Source organism: Cygnus olor, chromosome Z, assembly GCF_009769625.2.
Source record: "Cygnus olor isolate bCygOlo1 chromosome Z, bCygOlo1.pri.v2, whole genome shotgun sequence".
Taxonomy (NCBI): domain Eukaryota; kingdom Metazoa; phylum Chordata; class Aves; order Anseriformes; family Anatidae; genus Cygnus; species Cygnus olor.
Window position 1 is genome coordinate 42,384,739 of NC_049198.1, and position 14,264 is coordinate 42,399,002.

General features: G+C 39.3%; 1 long non-coding RNA gene across 1 annotated transcript; it reads right to left on the minus strand.

The window, feature by feature from the left end:
* Positions 1-200: 200 nt before the first annotated feature.
* Positions 201-12,352, minus strand: LOC121061649. Its single transcript, XR_005815201.1, has 2 exons — positions 12,145-12,352; positions 201-504 (listed from the first exon to the last, which is right to left on the minus strand). It is a non-coding gene; the product is annotated as an uncharacterized LOC121061649 (long non-coding RNA).
* Positions 12,353-14,264: the final 1,912 nt, after the last annotated feature.

Consider the following 14,264-nt stretch of genomic DNA (forward strand, 5'->3'; position numbering starts at 1 on the left):
TCTTTCTTTTTCTTTTTCTTTCTTTCTTTCTTCTTTCTTTTTCTTTCTTTCTTTCTTTTTTTCTTTCTTTCTTTTTCTTTCTTTCTTTCTTTCTTTCTTTCTTTCTTTCTTTCTTTCTTTCTTTCTTTCTTTCTCTCTATCTATCTTTCTTTCTTTCTTTCTTTCTTTCTTTCTTTCTTTCTCTTTCTTTCTTTCTTTTCTTCTTTCTTTCTCTCTCTCTTTTCTTCTTTCTCTCTCTCTCTCTTTCTTTTTCTTTCTTTCTTTCTTTCTTTCTTTCTTTCTTTCTTTCTTTCTTTCCATTTTTTCTCATTAATGAGCAGTGTTCAGAGATCAAGAATTGTTTTACACTACTGTTGAATCAAGCTGGAGGAAGGAGAACTTCTGAACTGGGACTTGCAGCAGCTTCCAAGGTTGAGTCATAGTCACCAGAATGTCCATTCTCCACATCTTCTGGGAATCAGAATCAAAAAACTTTGTCACAGACATCAGCCCTGCTGGGAAGACCTGCTTTAAAAGGAGAAATAGGAGAGATCAGGGGATGATCAACCAATAGTAGTACAGACAGTTAAAAAAGTAACTGACTGTGGACACTGCTGAGAAGAGATAGTATTATTCATCCATTTGCTATCATTGTTAAACAAAATGCCTAGAAATACAGAAGAAAAGAATCAATAGAAGCACATCAGCTATGCTCAGCTTTATCTTGGAAAATGAGTAAACATATCATATTACTGAAGAGTGGTGATATGAGAGGAGTGCAAGGACATTAGGGGGCATACAGAAGCTTTGCTGTTTGTGATGAGGGAGTTGTGGTCACTGCTAACCCTTAGTATAGACTGTAGCAGTCTTGTGCAATTCACTTCTTTTTATTAAATACCAATGTGATTTTTTGTTTGTTTGATTGATTTTTTTTTTTCCTGAAGAATAAGTAATTGTATGTTGTGAGGTGGTTTTTTTTTTTTTTTGGGGGGGGGGGAGGTGTTTTTATTTATTTTTTCCTTGTTTGTGTTTACACTACGGTAGGAATCCCAATAGCTTTCTTGCACTTTCCCTTAATGATGAGAGCTTGTATCTGTGCCAAGCAATTTGTGATATCATTTGTAAGACTGGATGCTGTCCAGAAAGTGCTACACTAATGCCTCATCTCAAGAATGCCAGCAGTACAGTGACTTTCTTTTAATTAATTATGATGTCAGCTTTGTACAGGAGGCCAGCTCCCTGCCTGTGAGCCAAACCTTCAGGTTTCTGATCCAGGAAGGGTAATCACACCATGCACAGGCTAGCAATATTTCGTATAGTTATAAAAATTTCCATGACTTTGCTCTCTCAAGATAGAAATCTGATCAACACTTGCGGGAACTTGTATTTCTTGTTACAAGGTCTGGACTCCATAAGATGATGGTGCACACAAAGCATGTCAAAGTGTCATCAGAAAACCCATTCTGTTGAATGAGATTTGAATTGCCCCAAAGAATTTCAAAGCCCTTGAAGGGGAATGGGATACAGAGAGGGAGAAAATGTTTAACAGACCATTCAGAAATGGTGTTAATTTCTTAGACTTTAGGTGCGCCCTGTGGGAGGGATTAAAAAAAAAAAGTCTATCTGTCCTCTTGAAATTTTTGAGAGAATCTCACCGTCTTCAGTAAATTTTGTATCTGGTTCTGGGTGTCTGAAGTTCAATTCTGATCCTGCAAAAGTAGGTGAAAATTTTCTTGTCACTTTCAACACAGTCAGATTTTCCATTATAAAGAGTAATTAAGAATATTGATTCCACGTTTTTGCAAACCGCACCTCTCTTTCATCTACTGGGAGGAATTATAGGTAAGTATTTCTGTCGGAAAATAAAAGGTTTAATTTAATTCATGGTACAAAATGATGTTTTTATAAAATAATTTGCAAAAGGAGTAAATGTTAAAGAAAAGAAAAACAGAACACACTTCAGGTTACAGTGACCCAGCTGTTTCTGGCTTTCTCCGAACTTGCTGCACTGCCTTGGGAAGTGATTTAACATCGTGTTTTGGTGTGTTAATAATCTCTCTGAGTTTGGGAATAGGGAGCACCGAATCTCTGGGCACACCTGGGGAATGCTTATTATCTTGGTGACACTTTCTGACAGAAGCAATCACATGGATCCCACTGGTGTTGCTTTTGTCATTCAGTGTTTGGTGTCATAACTGAAGATTATGAACATGAGCTCTCAGGAGTGTCTGGAGTTCAGTGTCTTAGGTTATTGCCTTGCATTACTAGGGATAAATTCCACAGCATCTCTTCAGCCTCACAGAAAATATAATCAAATGGCTAACACTTCTGCATATTTTTCTGATACCTTTGTCTCATTAAGATCCTAGAACTCCCCTCCAGTACGAGGCAACACACACCCAGCGTCTTTCAGATGATGAATGATTTGCAAAGTCTAGGATTACTCCAAGGCATGCATTTTATATTCACACCTATCTTTGCCTACAGGTCTGTAAATGGCATATAGCCAACATCTTCTTTCAGAAACCCTGCAACAAAACCTGTTCCTATTTTTAGATACAACTTTTGTCCAGAAAGTGCCTTCATTTTGAGACTGAAGTAAAAAGTCTTCTGCCAAGATCATGCCTTCCTGCAGAATGTCCCTCAAATTACATTGTATCTTCTTTTTTCATTTGCATGCTATGCAAAAAAAAAAAAAAATTCATTTTCAAAACCTTGTGTTGGAACTCTCTGATGACAACTGCCATAAACACATAATTAAGACAGGTACAATATCATTCCTGTAGTTTGTTATGGTGATTATAACATAGTTTCATTTAGAAAATACAGCATGCAATCTTTCCAATACCTAAAGGGGGCCTACAGGAAAGCTGGGGGGACTGTTCATCAGAGAGTGTAGTGACAGGATGAGGGGTAGTGGTTTCAAACTGAAAGAGGGTAGATTTAGATAAGACATAAGAAAGAAGTTCTTTACTTGGAGGGTGGTGTTGCCCAGAGAAGCTGTGGATGCTTCATCCCTGAAGATGTTCAAGGCCAGGCTGGATGGGGCTTTGGGCAGCCTGGTCTGGTGGGAGGTGTCCCTGCCCATGGCAGCGGGTTGGAATTGGGTGAGTTTTAACGTCCCTTCCAACCCAAACCATTCTGTGACTCTGATTCTGTAATATTGTCTGGTGCTCTGTTTCAGTAAAAGAAGATGTTGTTAATGAACAAAACCTTTGCCTTGAGATGAGCTGGATTTGCACCTCTGTTTTTTCATTTAGCTGTCATTGCTTCTGCTTGTTTTTAGAGGAGTTAGCATGGCACGAAAGTAGGATAATTCATTGACGAGTCAGGCCTTTTGTCTCACTATATCTTTTGTGATGAGCGGGAGTTTTTAGCGCCATTATTGTCAGACAAAGAGATACTGACACTGTCGATAAAGGCAGCTTTGGAGGCTCAGCACACCCTGACTTACACCAGTGCCCCAGGCCCCTATTAAGAACCTTCCAGTGTTAACCTTTTCCTTACAGCTGGCACACTACTCTTGTTGTTCGTATTGTTTTCGTTTAAGCAGGAGTAAAAACGCTGCTGTATTGAAGCAATTACTTTGCATTTCTCAATGGTGTCACACTCTACAGTCAAAATGCATGCAAAACCTCAAAAGAATCCACTACTTTGTACTGAGATTCAGCTTAAAGGTCAAATGCTGAATTATGTGCCAGCAACAGCCCACTGGGCAACTTTCCAGTCAAGTACATTTTCTTTCAGTTTCTGAAGTCCAGCAGAGCCAATGTATACCATAAAAGTAAAAAGCTAAGGGATGCTCTGGGATGTAAGATTTTGTCTTCTATGAAGGGAAGGCAGTCAAGAAATGACACAGGAAACAAAGTAGACTTTATGGAGATATTTTTTTTTTCTGTGATTTTTTTCCCCCTTCCAATGCAGAGAGAAAGGAAATTTTTAATTGCAGGAAAAGTTCTGATAGTTGTCTCATTTGGCAAAATGGAAAACATCTCAGCTGTTGATTGTACCCAACTCTGTATTTATGTAACCATGGAGATGATCTGAAAAAGAAGTGGTAGGCACAGGTTTGAAAATTAGGATATTGGGTATTATGAATTTGGGCAGCAGTAGGGTTGGAGCATTAGGATGCCAGTGGAAGTCCATTTCCTATGGTGGAGTTTCTAGTGTTTTATTTAATGTGATTTAAATATACCAAATATTGGTGTTTCCAACTTTTTTTTTCTCCTGGGAGACTGTTGCATGTCCTAACAATTATCACTGAGGTAAAAGGTCTTTTTGCTCTTCCCTGTCCATGCCAACTGAATGCTCTCTAGTAGCACACGTGAGCCAGCTCTGTGTTCCAGTCTCTTTGCAGTTCCTCAGAGATACTTTTGATTTTATGAAGTCCCCTTATGTAGGGGCTCAATTAGGAGGCATTTCCAAGGTTTTTGTTTGTTTGTTTTTGTTTGTTTATTGGTTGGTTTGTTTTTCCCCAGAATCATGCTTACCCAACATTTGCTGTGTAGCAATTGAACAGCATCCTCAGTGTAACTGAGTTGCCTGTGTAGATACTGCTTAGGATTTGCATATATGATTGTGTTAATGCACACAGTGGCTTGATGAAACCATATCTTAGGAAGAGGAAGAACTTCCATGCATTTAATAACAACCTGTTTTTACATTGTTGTACAAATTTTTAAACAAGACCTTGGTCTTTATGTGCCTCTGTGAATTCTGAGGAATCAACCCATATATTCAAGAACAGGATGTTAATTCAAAAGCAAGAACAGTCAAAACACATTTTCATGGATGCTGCTTTGTTCACAGAAGCATGTGATTTTTATTTTGTCAGCTTTAAAATGTTTGCATTCTTGTACTTATGATTTGCATTTCTAGGTCACCAGAAATAACATACTTAGTGTTAGTAAATTGATCTTAGAAAATTTTTACAAATGACTAGCTGGACCAGTGGCTTCTGGGGTAGTGCTGCCAGACTAATTCTCTCAACGTGATAAATATATTGTTATATATAGGCTTGGAATATAAAAGTTTATATATTTGTGAAAAATAATATGTTGGAGTTATAATATTAAACAAAAATGGTTTATATATTTATCATAAAAACAATCTATTAATAATTGAATAACACACTCATTTTATTATTACATCATGTATACATCATCTGTGTTATTGCTGTTTACATTTACTCCTCATTTATCTTACCTTAAGAATTAAATACAAATTTTAGAAATCCAAGTGCAACTAAAGAATAAAAGGTAAAGAACTTCTTTTAACATCTGGTCAACAAAACAAAACAAAACAAGAAAACAAACAAACAAACAAAAAACCATGGACTTTCATACAAGAGTTGAAACCACAAAACAATAAAAAGAGCTCCACTTAAACACATCACCATATTAATGATCATATTCATCTGCTTTTCAAAATGGTGACTCTTTTTTTTATTCCCACATGTGGCTGAGTCTATGTTGACCTGCCAAATCAAACAAGCTCCTGAAGCAGCATCTCCGGATCTGAGCTTTAAAGATAATTACCTGACAAGATCTTTTGGCATTCAGCTGTATCATATGTGTTGTGTAAACATAGCCCCAGATTTTTGTTAGTTTTCTCAATACATAAAAAGTTACACTGAAGCTATAGTGAACTTTCACTTACCCAGATTTATCAAACCACAGTAATTACCACCCATGTACTTCAGTCCTTTGACCCCCTCTCTGTGGTCAATTAATAAATTGACAATGTGTTAGGCTATTTCACACTGGAATTGAGTAAGGATGACAAGGAGAGGGCCCTACATCAGTGGTTTCATTTCAAAGTACACTTAAATATCATCAAATCGACAATCAATGGCAACACACATACATGTTTAACAAAGCTTTTAACCTTTTAACCATCAGGCCATCTTCCTTTCAGGAAATATTGCTCCTGGTTCAAACAGCAAAGAAAGGGATTGTGTACATTGTACAGGCTCTTATGACTGGAATCTGTGGAAGAGTGAATGCCTGGGAAACTCTTCAACTACCCCATCCCACCTCTGGTTAAAAAAAATGCAGGTACTACAGTGCAAGGTCCATCCTATGAAACAAATACAGACAAGATGCACTCTGATAAATTGTGATGGGACGAAAGACTAAATTGGATTTCAGTGACTCCTCCTGAGCCTCCCTAGAAGAGATAATGTGGATATATGTGCTACATGAAGTAGAAAGTCGAACCTACTTCCTTAAAAAGGGCTGGAAAAAATCACATCTCTTTTTGACCATAAGCACCACAGCCTCCAGTCCTAGTCATGCAAATAGTGGCAGTGAGGCCAGACACACGCGTCCCAGACCTGGTGGAAACCCTATACCTGCAGCAAGGTCGAGACTGGCTCAGCAGTTGTGGTTGCCAAAAAAGATAGTACATCCAACCGTATGTAAGGTGTACCTGCATTAAAGGGTGAAACCAGAACATAATCTAGATTTGGCCATGTGTGAACCATGACTAGAGAAAATTATTCTTAGCTATACCCGGGTAAACCCTGGCTGACATGACTGCACAAAACTCTGATGAGGCACAGTCCTGTGCCAAGAAGCATACTGCATCAGGGGTGTCTAGTCCCAAGTGCAGGGGCTATAAGGAAAATAATGCACCACAAGAAATGTTAGATTTTGCATACTAGCCAGGACAGTACAAGAAAAGAAAGGGTTTCTGTTGTGGGAAAAGAAATCAAACGGGACTGGGCTACAAGGACATGGACTTCATGGCTAGATTCTGGACATGGGTTTCAGAACTGACTTGGCTTCCTGAGGATACATAATGTCTTCAGCCACTGATCAGGAGAGGTTGAAGAGTTTGTATAGCTGGGATTCAGAAGGGAAAATGCAATCAATTACTCCAAAATCATAGGAAGACTGAGATTATATACCAAAGGCAAAAACTGGGCTGAATTCTACAGAGGTGGATCTTGGAAAACAGACACCTACTGTTGTTGCTGAACAGTCACACAGTTGGCCAAGTAGTTCCTCTACAAGTAGACATGATGAAGAGACAATTTTCTGCTTGAATCATGATGTTACTGGCTACTGGTCAATGAACTAAATGTTGTAGGTATGCAAACACTATTGGAATATGATGCACCTGAATTTGTGGGGGATTTTTCTTACTGTTTTTATGACGAATGTTCTTCCTAGCCTTTTATATTTTATTGACCGAAATAAAAGATGGCTAAGACTTGTAAAAAAAAAATTCTTTTGTCTGGGAATTATGATCCACGAGTGAAGGTACTATTGTCTGTATTGCCTGTAGCCTCTAAATATTTACAGGCACATCAGCTGAAATTTCCTCAATGGGTCATTCAAAGACTGAACTCTCTCCAGAATCTGCATCCACTTAAATGTACCTATCTGGAAAACAGTCTTCCAAATCTAGATAATCACCCAAAGATCTCTTGCAGTCAATGGAGAAACAGGTACTTTCAGGACATGATCCATCTGAACTATTTAGATATCTACTATATGGTCACTAATGATGTCTCCCAGGACTCTGTACTGGGGCCAGTTCTCCTCAATATATTTATCAATGATCTAGATGAGGTGATTGAGTGTGCCCTCAGTAACTCTGCAGGTGACACCAAGTTAGGCGAGAGTGTTAATTGGCTTGAGGGTAGCAGGGCTCTGCAGAGGAATCTGGATAGCCTGGACTGATGCACTGTGGCCTCCTGTATGAGGTTCAGAAAGGCTAAGTGCCAGGTCCTGCACTTGGGGTACAACAACCCCATGCAATGCAACAGGCTGTCAGAAAAGTGGCTGGAAAAGCTGCACATTGAAAAGGGACCTGGGTGTATTGGTCAGTAGCCAGCTGAATATGAGCCAGCAGTGTGCCCAGGTGGCCAACAGCATTCTGGCTTGTATCAGAAATAGTGTGTCCAGTAGGAGTAGGGAAGTGATTTCCTTGAGAACTGTGTTCAGTTTTGGGCCCCCCAATTCTAGAAAGACATTGAGGTGCTGGAGCGTGTCCAAAGAAGGGCAACAAAACTGGTGAAGTATCTAGAGAACAAGTCTTATGAAGAGCAGTTGAAGAAACTGGGGTTATTTAGCCTAGAGAAAAGAAGGCTCAAGGGAGGCCTTATCACACTCTACATCTACCTCAAAGCAGGTTGTAGCAGGGTAGGGATCAGTCTCTTGTCCCAAGCAACAAGTGATATGACAAGAGGAAATTGCCTCAAGTTGCACCAGGGGAGGTTTAGACTGGATATTAGGAAAAAAATCTTCACTGAAAGGGTTGTGGGGCATTGGAACAGGCTGCCCAGGGAAGTGGTGGACTCACCATGCCTGGAAGTATTCAAAAGACATGCAGATGTGGTGCTTAGGGACGTGGTTTAGTAGTAGTGCTAGGTTAATGGTTGGACTAGACGATCTTGGAGGTCTTTTCCAACCAGAATGATTATATGATTCTATGAAATGTGTCAGGCACTGTCCATTTCTTCCTGTTAAATACGAAAGGAACATAGAGTGATGCTGTAAATGTCTGCATGTAATAAGATGAATCCTGCTGCTACAGCCAACCTCTGTTACTGAGGAAAATGTATCTAAGTCAGATGATGACCATTCTTCAGGAGAGGTCTTCACAATGGCACAGCTAGAAAATGCTACTGTTTGATGTTTGATATTAATGGGCTTTAAGACCTTTGTCTTTCTTTTAGCTTCTTTTCTACGTGCCCGACCAAATTCTAACAAAATCAGAGAATTCCTGCTGCAGAGGCAAAACAAAAATGTACAGTACCCAGTGGTACTTGTGATGAGTAAGTTAGGCCCATGTAATGCAGACTTCACCTCCTAGGTATGGGGAGCAGTGCATCAACATTAGATGTCCCCATTTCCCTGTTACAGGGGGAGTTTATTTCATCTGCTGTTTCCATAGCTGGGATGGACTGAAAACCCTGAAACAACTGGAGAGACAGAAAGATATGTGTCTGGCAGGCATGTGAAAGCTGCTAATGTTGTGTCACTGGAATTGGAAATAACTCCAGAAGTCTACCCAAATATCTGTACTTAGCCAAAAACTTTGGGGGAAGGCCTATGGTGCAAGTGAGGTGTGATACATGACAGTTGAAATCCAGGGAGAAAGAGAAGCCATAAAGAAGTACTTCTGCCAGAAACAGATCCTGAAGAAGTAGCTTATGTAAAAGGCAAATAAATGTACAAACATCTGAAAAGAGAAGGTGTAGGATGAATGATGAAACTGCAAATAATGGAGCAAACCCAAGTTTAAATACGTCATATTGGCACCCTCAATAGAAGGTCCTGATCTGCCTTTGCAACTTGCTGCTGGTAGAAGGGTTGTTAAAATCTACAGATTTCTTTTGGAATGAGGGAACCATCCTAAGACACAGGGACCCAGCCAAAGAGCTGGAGCAGCTGAATCACTGAGTGCAAGGTAGTGCTTGGAAGGTTAATTGGGGCTGGCTCATGGCATGTTCTCAGAAATCTGCTGCGTTAAGTCTGCTAGTGGGCAGAGAAAGTCTGTAGCCATCACTTATACAAAATTACAGCGTAACCCAAAGACCAATGAACTTAGGTAGACATTGATTATGGACAGGATTTGGATCATGTCCCTAGAAAAAAAACAGTTAACTAGAGTGCAGACTTTGATTTGAGGTTTTGAAAGTGTTTAATAAACTATGGTAAAGGAAAGCAAACCTTCAGTTTGTGTTGACAGTGGTGAGCAAGAAAGAACCACACGTTTCATTCCCTTTTTTTTTTTTTTTTTCTCTGTAATTCTTGCATGAAATGCTTAACATAAAAATATGTTTAGTGAAAGTTCATGCATCAACACTCAATGTGAAAAAAAAACGCTATAGGGAATATAATCAAGTATGTTGGGCTTGAATGGAGTACATTAATGAGAATTTTCATACATCTAAAAAAGATAATCTCTACAAAAAGCTCTAGCAAATTCCACTGAAAGTAGGTATAAAACTTCTGCATTATCAGTTCAGGCTAACAGATGGAACAGAAGGCCAAGGTAAAAAAGTAAAATTTGAACAGCATTTAACTCTAGAGTACTAAGCTGTGCAGGATAGATAAGCTAAAGTTATGGCAATAGGAAACTTTTATTAACTTTAAATTGTAAGTTGAATTCACCTTAAATGAATGTGAATCCTCTTAGCAGTCAACAGGCCCTGCTTCCTGTGCAGAACTGTAGGTACTGTGCTTCACAGAATAAACTCTGCTGATAGGGGGAGGCAGCTGTACTGTGCTTTAGCAAGCAATTTAGAGAAGGTACCAAAAATACTGAGATTAATTCATGCTAGCACTTACAAAACCTAAATGTTCTCAGATTGTGTACTTTTATGATACTCTCAGTGAATAGATGGTAGCTATCAACTCTTCCATGTTTTCAGAGTTGCAAAACACAAGGAAACTTTGTTTGAACTTCAGAAAAACTGACACCAAGTGGAGCCTGGACAGTGACAGCATGAAGAACCAATATTATCTGAATCTTAGGAAAAGGATTAAGAAATGATGACGATGGTACAGCTTAAAATGTCTCCTGTACTGTGTGGTTGCTGTGGGAAACCAAGTGGAAGTACCATAGAAACCTGCAGAACATTAGCATTATGTAAGAGAATCCCTTATTCCCTGTGACCAAATCCAGGTGTTGTTGGAAGGAAAGGGATGCAGAGGAGATGGGGAGAAGGCACAATGTCTTGGTGGTGAGCAAAGGCTGGGGAGCCACTGAGAATAATCAGCAAGGGTGTGGTCTTATCCATAGCTGATGGAGAGAGAGAAACAGCAGGGTGGAAAAGGTATTAACCAAAAGGATATTCATAGATTCCATTGCAGACTAAATCCTGCAAAAGAAAAAAAAAAAAAAAAAAAAAAAAAGCAGAATAAAAAAAAAAAGAATAACCATAATGAAAAAAAAAAAAAAAGAGTGCTGCCATACTTTCAGATCAAGGAGATTAGAATTACCAAACTATTCGTAGTATATTATCCATAACCTTAGTGGAAGAATTACCTCCATTCACCTCTGTGGTGCAGGCCATCAGGATCTCTCAATCCTAAACCAGTCAGTCAGAAACTATCGATTTCTGACCTTCTAGGTATCTACTAGTTTGACTGCTTATTTCTGTTCATGGCTGTTGTCTATGCTAGTGTGTGAAGAGGCACGTTCAGACACCATCTGTAGATTTGGAACAGGGTTACCATGTCCCTCCTGGGCCATCAGCACAGTGCAATAAGTGCAATTGTAGATACAATATTTTCCCTTGGAATAACAGCCTCTGGAAGGAGATGACCAGTGATCCCAGTTCAAATGAGAAAGTAGCATGGCCATGTTAAGCATATCTGCATCATAAATTAAATGATTTCTATCTTGAGCAACAAACTATTTCCTTCTTCAGGTTGGTGTACCATATATAGCCTAGAAGGTAAGGAGTCAAAAATCCTGTTCTACCCTTACAATCTTGAGTGATACACATTCATGGTATGTAGTCTGTTTGAATGGGTGACAACACATAATGTCAGTAGTAGTTAGTCAGTAATTTGTGATACCAACTGAAGTTGACTTGAAATGTTGCTACAGCTAAGTTTTGAGGTTTCATTTTTGAACCTTTCAATTGGTATAACAAAGACCGGGGGGTTGCTTGTTTGTTTTTTTACTGTTTACACTAATTGCTGTAAAAGAGGATGCAGAATTTCATCAGCTCATCATGTCCCCCAAATCCTTACTATTTGGGCTGTTTTTAAACTGGGAGAAAATTGTTAACCTGTTTTCAGATTTTTATTATGTTTGCAATTTCCACCTGTTGAACCCTTGTAATCAGAAAGACAAGCAAGTCTTCCATAGCAAAATATGTGTGTGCAAACAGGCATAAGGAAAGTCAGCTGGATTATCTGAGGGAAAATGATTTCTGTGAACTGAGCAAGTCCATACATTTGATAAAAAGTTGAATGAATACCATTTGACACAAATAGCAAATGCAGTATTAGAGCTGCTTTGGCATTCCTGTTGCTGACATCTCATAGGTGAAAACACCATTTACATTTGCTGTCAGAGGTGTCCAGAAGGCAGTTTAACGGTTAAATGTAGAATCAATCAGCTGTCCTGCTTGGCTGTCTGCAGAGTGACTCAGAAAAGTGGTGGACAAAATAGAGTGAAGTCGGGGTAGGAACTTACAGTGATCCAGACAGTAGGCAGCTCCTGTGAAGTCCTGTCAGCCAGAGAAAGAAAGAGTGCTGCCTTGGACTTCCGCAGAAAATGGAAGTTCATGCCTTTTACTGCCTCCTCCACTAATGCTAGCTTAGTTTTGTAAATGAGGAGAATCCTTCCCTCTACCCCATGATGTGATTGCTTTGTGATGAAAAGCATGTAGCGCTACCCTTTGTAGCACACTGCAAATAATTGAAACATGGAGTTACCAGGAGCTCTGTGATTCATACCTCTGGCCATCAGACAGAAACTGACTACAGGCCAAGAGGCTGGGTTAAGTGCCTTGCTTTCATTATTAGATCACTGGCAAGGCCACTGAAACCCCACATCTTTGAAACTTTGTGGGGATATGAAAAGTGGCACGCTGCAGTGTGAAGAGTGCTCCTAGCAGAGTGATTGCACTTGTGAGGAGGCCCCAGCAAGCCATTTCCAGCTGGACCCAACCATTAGGCCTTCAGGCTCTCATTTAATTCCTTACTTATTATAAATATGGTAGGTACAGTTAACTTTTCCTTTCCCCTTTCATCCTTCTTCCCATCCTCACAAAACAAAATGGTGTGCTAATTTTCTTGATCACAAGGTGGCAGGATTCAGCTTCACTTTAAAGTCAATAAGCACCGATCAACTGCTTGAAGCAGAGAAGGAGAAAATGCTTCCATTATTCAGGAGTGCAAAATCAGCGATGATCAAATATCTGGACAAACCTGTGAACAGGTGGAATACTGGAAATAATAAAAGCTGGGCTAGGGCACTTACAGACCGCCTTGTGCTTTGAGGAAGTTCTGAAGGAGCTGATTTTTGTCACAGGGGTAAAAGATGTGGGAACTTTGGGAAGAGGGACAAGTACATCTCCACATACATACTAGCCTGGCAGATGTTCAATATGCTTGCTCTGGGTCATGGTATGAATGTGTCTCTCTGACCACAGGTTCACTTTGAATGCAAGAAATTATTCATGTGGAAAGTTGCATTAGAATTAGCATATTTCTCTGGAAAACAAAGGGTTTCCGATAAAATCCAGAGTTCCTATGAGCTCTCCTCTGACAGCTAGGAATCACCAAACAATAAGCAAAATGTAAACAGCTAAGATGCAAAGCTTCTATGCTTCTATTTGGTGTTGGTATGTAAGACTGGTCTTTATGTATGTATGCCTTTGGACGAGAAAGGATACCCCAGTACACACACAATTCATGCCCTCACCTTTCCCCAGGCTCTGTAGTACAGTTCCTTATTTTTCCACCTAAATAACAGTACTCTCACATAGATTCTTTGAGTTTCAGCTCTTGCCTCTTTTCTACAAGTCTGTTCTTGCACTTTTACAAATATTTACTGTAATTTCTATGCTATGATATACAAAGATATACACTGCATGAGTTAAGGTTTTGGGGTGATCAAGCTCCATTTCAGGTAACAGTAATTTCAAGAAAACACTTTGAGTATTTCAGCATCTTCTGGTTTTGCTTCTAACATATTCAGAAAAATGTGCTCTCATAACTTGAAATGTGGTAGTTAAAAAATGGACAAAGAAATGTGTATTGCAAGGGAACTTGCAATCTCTGCAAAGCTGTTAACTTGTTTTCACCTACCAATGGCAAATTTGACTCTGCTTCACCTGCTGTGGGGAGATGCTTTCCTCACTGCTCTAAGCAGGCTCAATTGTTCGAGATTCCAGTGTTCTCCATGGTGATCCATTTGTTATGCTTACCATACAAAAGTTTTCATAATGTCTAACATATATCTTCTTTGCAGTAAATCAAGTCCGTTAGTTTTTTTTCTGTCTCACAGACAATGAAAGAAATCAACACCTATCCCTTTGGACAGTCCTTTACATATTTCAGGAGTGTTATTGCACCTCCCTTCAGTATTTTGCACACTGAACAAAGACAGTTCATTCAATCCTAGCTCAGACTTTGTATTTTTTAGGCCTCTGACCACTCTATTGCTTTGTCATATTTAAAAGTCTTTGTTCTAGTTTTAACACCTCTGGAATGGTGTGTGCTCTCACAGAACTACCAGAAAGCTACTTTTCTCCAGTGGCTTAGTTGCACTTCTCCTTTAAGTAATAGTTCATAGGAAGTATTTAAGCA